A 7,233-nucleotide genomic window follows, 5' to 3' on the forward strand; every position below is an offset into this window, starting at 1 on the left:
AAGAGGAGGGATATGGCCAGACAGCCTGAATAGAGGGGACAGCGCCGTGGGGTGATGTGGCCCTCCCCGTGAGAAACTCCTCCTTTTCTGTCAGTGGAATCTTGTTTTTTTTCAGCAAAACCTCTCTGACTTTTTAAATGCCACTTTTTAGCCTCCAAAACAGGAAAGGGTTGTCAAGGAGCCAAAAACATCCTGGAAACAGTCCCGGGGCATGAGTGTTGAGAGGTAAGGCTCAGCCTGTAGGGGAGAGGAGTGGTAGGAGAAGGCAGGCCAGCACAAGCCTTCTGCACAGGGGCCTCCCTGGAAGGTGAGGAGGCCCCTGACATCAGATGCATAGAAACTAAACCATGAGGCCCATTCTTCCTTAGACTCAGACTCCTAGCCTCTTTATTATGGCCTTAACAGTCAATGTGTGTCTGTGTGTGCGTGCGTGTGCGCATGTGCGCATGTGCATTTGTGTGTGTGTGTGTGTGTGTGTGTGTGTGTGTGTGTGTGTGTGATGCTCAGAGGATATTCTCAAATTTCAGTCCTAGACCACCTCATTTGGGAAGGGTCTCTTGCTTTCTGCTGTGTGTACCAGGCTAGCTGATCTATCATCTTCCTGGAATTCTCCTGCCTCTGCTTCCCAACTCAATGTAGGAGTGCTGGGATTACAGGTGCATAGTGCATCAGATGTATGTGGGTTCTGGGGATCCGAACCCAGGTCCTCACACTTATACAGCAAGCACTTTACCCCTTGAGCTGTTTTCTTAGCCCCTCTGGCCACTGCTTGAGTGTTTTGTCATCAGGTCTGCTGGAGGTCCCCATGCCTGGGTGCTGGAGATGACCCTAAAGGGTAGGGAGTCTCAGGCTTTGGTGACTCCATGGTGTTGTCTGCTTCTGTGGAGTCTCCAGAGTCTATAGCATCCCTATGAACAGGGCAACTAGCCTGCCCATCCCAGGAGCATCTTGGAAAGCCGTCATCTCAACAAAGGACTAAGGAGGCAGAGGTGTCATTTGTGAGGGGAGGGCTTCGTCAGTCTGTAGTGTGCTAGGATACCGTGTGCAGGGCGCCCACACTTCCTCTTGGGGACAGCATTCCCAAGTCAGCGGAGTTCTCTGGCAGAGACAATCATCAGACCCCATTGTCAGCTCACTGCTGTGTATTCTCTTTCCTCGATACCAAGAAGTGGGGACAGAACCCTACTTCCTTAGGTGCCTGCACATCTGAGGGCCGTCATTGTGTACTCTCTCATTCATTCAAAGTGGTGCTGGGGCAACTACTATCCTACCAAGATGAGCGCTGTTCCTGTCCTATCTTACAGCATGTTCACAAATGACCTGTAAGCACATAAAACAACCTCAGAAGGGAGGGTAATGATGCCTGTGAGGTCCTACAATGGTGTCTCATTTTTGTGACATTTAAAATCTAACAGTTCAGGTTGTGGCCATAGCTGAGCTACTACACAAACACAAGGCCTTGAATTCAGTGCTCATATTAAAAAGTGCCAAGTGCAGTAACAGCATGGACTAGAGAGGCAGGGGCAGGCAACTTCCTCCAGGGCTCACAGGCAGGCCAATCAGGTAGGCAGCTTCCTCCAGGGCTCACTGGCAGGCCAATCAGGCAGGTGGCTTCCTCCAGCTCACTGGCAGGCCAATCTAACTCACTTGGTGAGCTCCAGGTCGGTGAAAGACCGTCTCTGAAAACAAGGTAGATAACACCCGAGGAAGCCCTCCAGGCTCTGTGTATACCTGTATACACCTGCACAGCCAATCAATTCCAATAGTTCTCTAACTCACACATTAATGGCCTCATGGCAGCACAGTCAGCAATATATGTACAATACAGATTCCTGTCGGGATGCTCCCTTTCCAAAACACTACCTGACCTTGGGGCCATCTCAGCTCCAACATCCACATTCCAAAACTGTAGCTACAAATATTCTCTGTCCCACTGGTCCCCTGGACTGGCTTTTCTCTGCCCACGTGTTCCCAAAGAAGCTTTTGAAATAATCACTCTGAGGCTTAATATTAATTACATATGCTTTGACCAATTAGCTCAGGTTTCTTATTAAATAACTCTTACATTTTTATGATTTTATTTTTTATCACGAGGCTTGTGGTTCATTACCTCTTGTTCTTGGGCGGCTACATGAAGTCTTCCTGAGTCCACCTTCTTTCTCCCAACATTCAGTTTAGTTTTCCTTCCTAGCTATATTCTGCCCTGCCATAGGCCAAAGCAGTTTCTTTATTTACCAATGGAAATAAAGCATATTCACAGCATACAGAGGGGATTCCCACATCACCCCTTTTCTGTCTAAATAAAAAGGAAGGTTTTAACTTTAACATATAGTAAAATTACATATACAAAACAGGTGTCAAGCAAGAATTACAGAATTACAGTTACAATATTTCTGTGAGTCTAAAGTTTCATATCTAACTTACCTCTTATCATAACTAAGGAAAACTATAACTATCTGTCTTCAACCCCATCAAAGACCCAGAAAGATATAATATTACCTAAGTAAATAGGAAGCACATTGTAAGCAACTTCCTAGGCTCTAGAAATGACAGAGAAACCTTGCTACCTGGACAGTCACCCAAAGTTCTTCAAAAAACTGTTTGGGGACCACATACGTCACTATCTGTCGAAATCCAGCCAAGCTCCTGGTATCCAGCACAGTGATGGCATCAGCTTGGGGAGGGAGGAATAAGGGATAAGGAAGTGAGCAGAACAGGCCTGAACTGCCACACGGGTAGGACACGGGTGGCCTATGGCGTCTGACTCAGTGGTGACTGACACAGACTGAGGCTGTGTGCAGCTGCAGGCAGCAATATAAAACGGAAATTACTAATGGATGCAGCTCACCCTCAGGACTTTGGTACTTCGGTTTAGTCTCTTACGCTCTACAGGGCAGCTTGGACCTTACCCTGCTCATCTGTGTCGAATGCTGCCAGCCAAGATTAATGCGGAACTTTGTCCTTTTTCAGAGGCCAACTTGGAGGCTGACAAAATAGCAGGAGGGGGAGGAGGAGGAAGGGGAGGAGGAGGAAGGGAAAGTGGAGGAGGAGGGGAAAGAGGAGAAGGGAAAAATTGAGAGAGCTCATCATTTAAAGCATCCACTGGGGTCCTCCCTGTTGCCAGGCAGCATTCAAGCTGGCACAGCTGTCTACTAAGAGGATACTCCCATTCTCCGGCTCTCCTGCTCCCGTGAAGCCTGAAGAAGGGCAAGGCTCAAGGGCCAGGGACACACAGCAAGTAATCTCTCTCTCTCTCTCTCTCTCTTTCTCTCTCTCTCTCTCTCTCTCTCTCTCTCTCTCTCTCTCTCTCTCTCTCCCTCTGTCATTAATGTGGTAGGTTTTGTTTTTTCTGAGGCATGGCTTCACTCTGTAGCCAGGGCAACTCACTCCGTAGCCAAGGTAGGCCTTGATCTCATGAGTGATCCTCCTGCCTCAGCCTCCCAAGGTCTGGAATTGTAGCTGCAAACCACCATAGCCACCTGACTTTCACCTTTCCTTTCCTCTGCTACCGCCCAGTCAGGACACGGAGGCCATTTGAAACCCAGAGCTGGACACAGGATGCAAAGATATCTCCAAAAGCAGCCTTGGATGCCTGGCCTAGTGAAGGGGAAGAGCCCTGGGAACCAGAGAGCGTGTGCAAAGCTGCAATAAAATGCCTGACGAAAGCAACTCAAGAAAGGAAGGGTGTGTTTTAGCTCACAGTTTGAGAAGACAGTTTCGTGTGACAGGGAAACATGGCTGCTAGGGCATAAGGTAATGGCCACACCGCCTCAGCAGGCAGGAAGCAGAGTGAAGAATGCTGGCGCTCAGACCCCATCCGTGACAGGGTCACCTCATTTAGGGCAGATCTTCCCACCTCAACCAATGCAGAAACTCCCTCACAGACATACCCGGAGGTGACTTGTCTCCGGAGTAGATTCTGTGGAGGTGGTAATCAATGCCATGAAGAATTCCTGGAAAGAAACTCTGATTGCAAACCCTGACTGACTGGGACAGCAGGGAAATGGGAAGGTTGGGATGTTGTAGGCCCACAGCCTAATTATCTTATCCTGTCTCTTAGCTTTAACCCTCCAAGCAGGTATTTCCTTGCCTGCTTCTAAGGTGGACCTAACATCCTGTTATTAATAGATTAAAAACCTCTTGGGATTTATTAACTTAGCAAACCACCAACTCAAATGCAAACACCAAGGCCATCAGCAGACAGCATCTGAGGCCCGAAAGAAAGATGCTTCCACTCAAGTATTTTAAAATTACTTTGATTTAAAACTCTCTTTGTTCTGCAGCTGTAAGACTTTATATATGAAACATGGAACCTGGAGTACCCAGCTCTGTGTTTTCTGGGATGTGGGCTCAAATTTGGCTCCAGAACAAACTATCTCTTATTCCCTTTGAGGTAAGAGCTGTGTTGGTTTTTTTTTTTTTTCTACATCAACAGTATTGACTATCCCCCAAGTCCGTGTACACCTTTCCGGCTCCCGCCCCTGGGCGCTCGTGTTCCCACCCACCCCACTCTCACTGTGGTTCTGGTTCTTGAGATAACAGAGGAAAAAAAATGGGTTATACCCAGAAGACCAAGATGAAAATGGAAGTCTGGGTCTTCTGGGTTCTAGAAGATGTTAGATCAGAGCAGGGAGAGAGTTTTAAAAAAAATCATCCCATAAGATAGTCCATATGGGGGATTCTAGGGGGAGTGGAGGGAGGGGAGGCTGCGATCGGGATGTATTGTATGAGAGAAGAGTAAAAAAAAAATAGTCCATATGACCTGAGCTCACCCCAACGTTGACCATAAACAAAACATCAAAGAGCTAGAGCATCCAGGTTGGCCACGGGTTCAAGGCCAGCATACCACTGCAAAACCTTCAAAACTGAACCAACATTGAAACCACAGCACAAAGGAAGCACAAAGCTCGCTCTCTGATTTAAAAAAAAAAAAAAAAAAGACAGATTAGTATTCAAGATAGGATTTAAACGAGACTCAGACCCCACGCCACAAGGCTCCTGAAGTCCATGAGGTGATCCAAAAATCACTTCATCTTTGAAGACCGTAGAAAATATCATCTGTAAAAAGAAAAGACAAGAAGAAAACCAAGCGCCGACAAGTCCAAGACAGCATGGCTCCCGGGACGGAGGCACTAAAGCAGCTGTTATAACCATGCGCCAAGAAGGAACTGCAAATCCACCTGCGGCTGGTGGAAGACAAACCTTCTCCGCAGGGAGCGCAAGCTCCAAACCAGGAACTAGGCTGACTTTTAGAAAAACAAACTGCTCTAAAATGGCAAACCTCCAAGCTCACACACAAATATACACACAACGACAGTGTGGACAATGAAAACACATATAAAAATATTACAGCAGGGCTCCTAGGGGCTCAGGGCAACTGAAGGGGCAATCACGGAGCCTGCACAGGTCTGTGCTAGGCCCTCTGCATACATGCTGTGGTTGTTTAGCTTGGGGTGTTTGTGGGACTCCTAACAGTGAGAGAGGGGGTGTCTCTGACTCTTTTTCCTGCTCTTGGGATCCTTTTCCTCCTACTTGCTTGCCTCATCCAACTTTGGTGTAAGGATTTATGCCTAGTCTTACTGCATCTTATTATGCCATGTTTAGATGATAACCCTGGGAGGCCTACTCTTTTTTAAAGAGAGATGGAAGAGCAGTGGACCTGGGGGAGAGGGCAGATGGATGTGGACTGGGAGGAGTGGAGGGAGAGGAGGCTGCCATTGGGGTGTATTGTATGAGAGAAGAATAAATAAATAAAAGTATTTTTCATTTCAGATAAATATAGAAACCTTATTATTATATAGTCCCTTTCTCTCTTACTTGTCCCGTGTGGTGGTCATTGTTTTAGATACATATAAGATACGGTTTTTGCTTTCAATCATACTTTACCCAGATATTTACCATCTGTTCCTCCATTTCTACTAGCACAAGCTCCCTACTGGTATAATTTCCTCTGCTAGAACTTTCAAGTCTGTGTGTGTGTGTTTGTGTATGTATGCACACACACACAATATGCATATGTGTACATATAGGTGTGTGCTTATGCTGGCTCTGTCACGCTCTGCCATATTCCCTTGAGACAGGAGGATCTCTCGGTGAACCTGGAGTGAGACCGGCATCCAACAAACGCACCCTCGATGCTCCATGTCTGTATCACCAGTATTTGTGTAGAAGCTGCTCTAGGAAGTACAATGTGTATACTTAACTTCACTGTCTAGCCAGAACTAATAGGTTCAAGGTCAGGGAGACAGCTCAACAGGGAAAGGCACTTGTTCTATCTCTGGAACCTGGGTGTAAGTAACTTCTTACTCAACCCTAATGGCTTCCTACTGCCCCGTGTAGATTATGGTCAGATCAAAGGGGACCCAGAGCCCCAAAGAGTTGGTATGGTGCTTGTTTGTAACATTGAGAAAAGGTGGCGAGAGGTGAGATGCCAGGAGAAGATGGTGGATCCATCCTGTCGGCAATGTAGAGACCTGAGCGTGCGGACTGTAAACTCTAGGACATGGAAAGAATTGGGGACAGGCAGGCTTGAGGTTCACTGGGGAGCCTGTTGGTTGTCCTTACAAGGCCTTGGCTTTGTGCTTCCTTTACCCAAACCCCCCCTGGCTGTGCCCAGGCCAGGCAGAACTGACTGGCTACTCCTCCCACCTTGCCCAGGACAGGCCCTGGAATCTGCTGTTGTTGCTAAGAAACAAGACACAGGCCTCTTGTGAAGGATATCCCATCACCCCAGTCCTCGGGACAATTCTCCCCGGCATCCTTTCCTCTGCCCCGGGGAAGCTTTCCAGCTGGCCTGCTGGAGCCAAGGAGGGAAGGGAGAAGACTCTGGGGCACCAAACTTTTCCTCAGGGTGGTGGAAAAATGAAGGTTAGTGGGTTGGGCTGTAAAGAAGAAAGTGGCCCGGTCTCCAGACCTGGCTTACTTGGGAAAGGAACAGCTTTGAGCGCAGAGGCACAGCAAGGCAGTCAGCGCCGGCTCTATAGGGAAGGGATCCTCTGGCCCAACCCTGGGTCCTCGCTCCACTAGGAAGACAGCAAGAGTAGGACCCCAAAGAGGGAGGGATTCGGATGGGGCAACACCAAGTCCCTGAGGAGGGGGGAAAGGCAAACTGAGTGACCACTCTGTGATCTTGTCTGCACCTCTTTCCTGCCCAGTCTCCTTTCTTGGAAAAGTATAACATAGCCACGTGGTGGACTATCTGCGCTCCAGAGGTGTCTGTGGGTGGCTACACAA

The sequence above is a fragment of the Alexandromys fortis genome, unplaced genomic scaffold, assembly GCF_014885135.2.
Source record: "Alexandromys fortis isolate MF-2015 unplaced genomic scaffold, M_Fortis_MF-2015_v1.1 scaffold_6, whole genome shotgun sequence".
NCBI classification, from domain to species: Eukaryota; Metazoa; Chordata; class Mammalia; order Rodentia; family Cricetidae; genus Alexandromys; species Alexandromys fortis.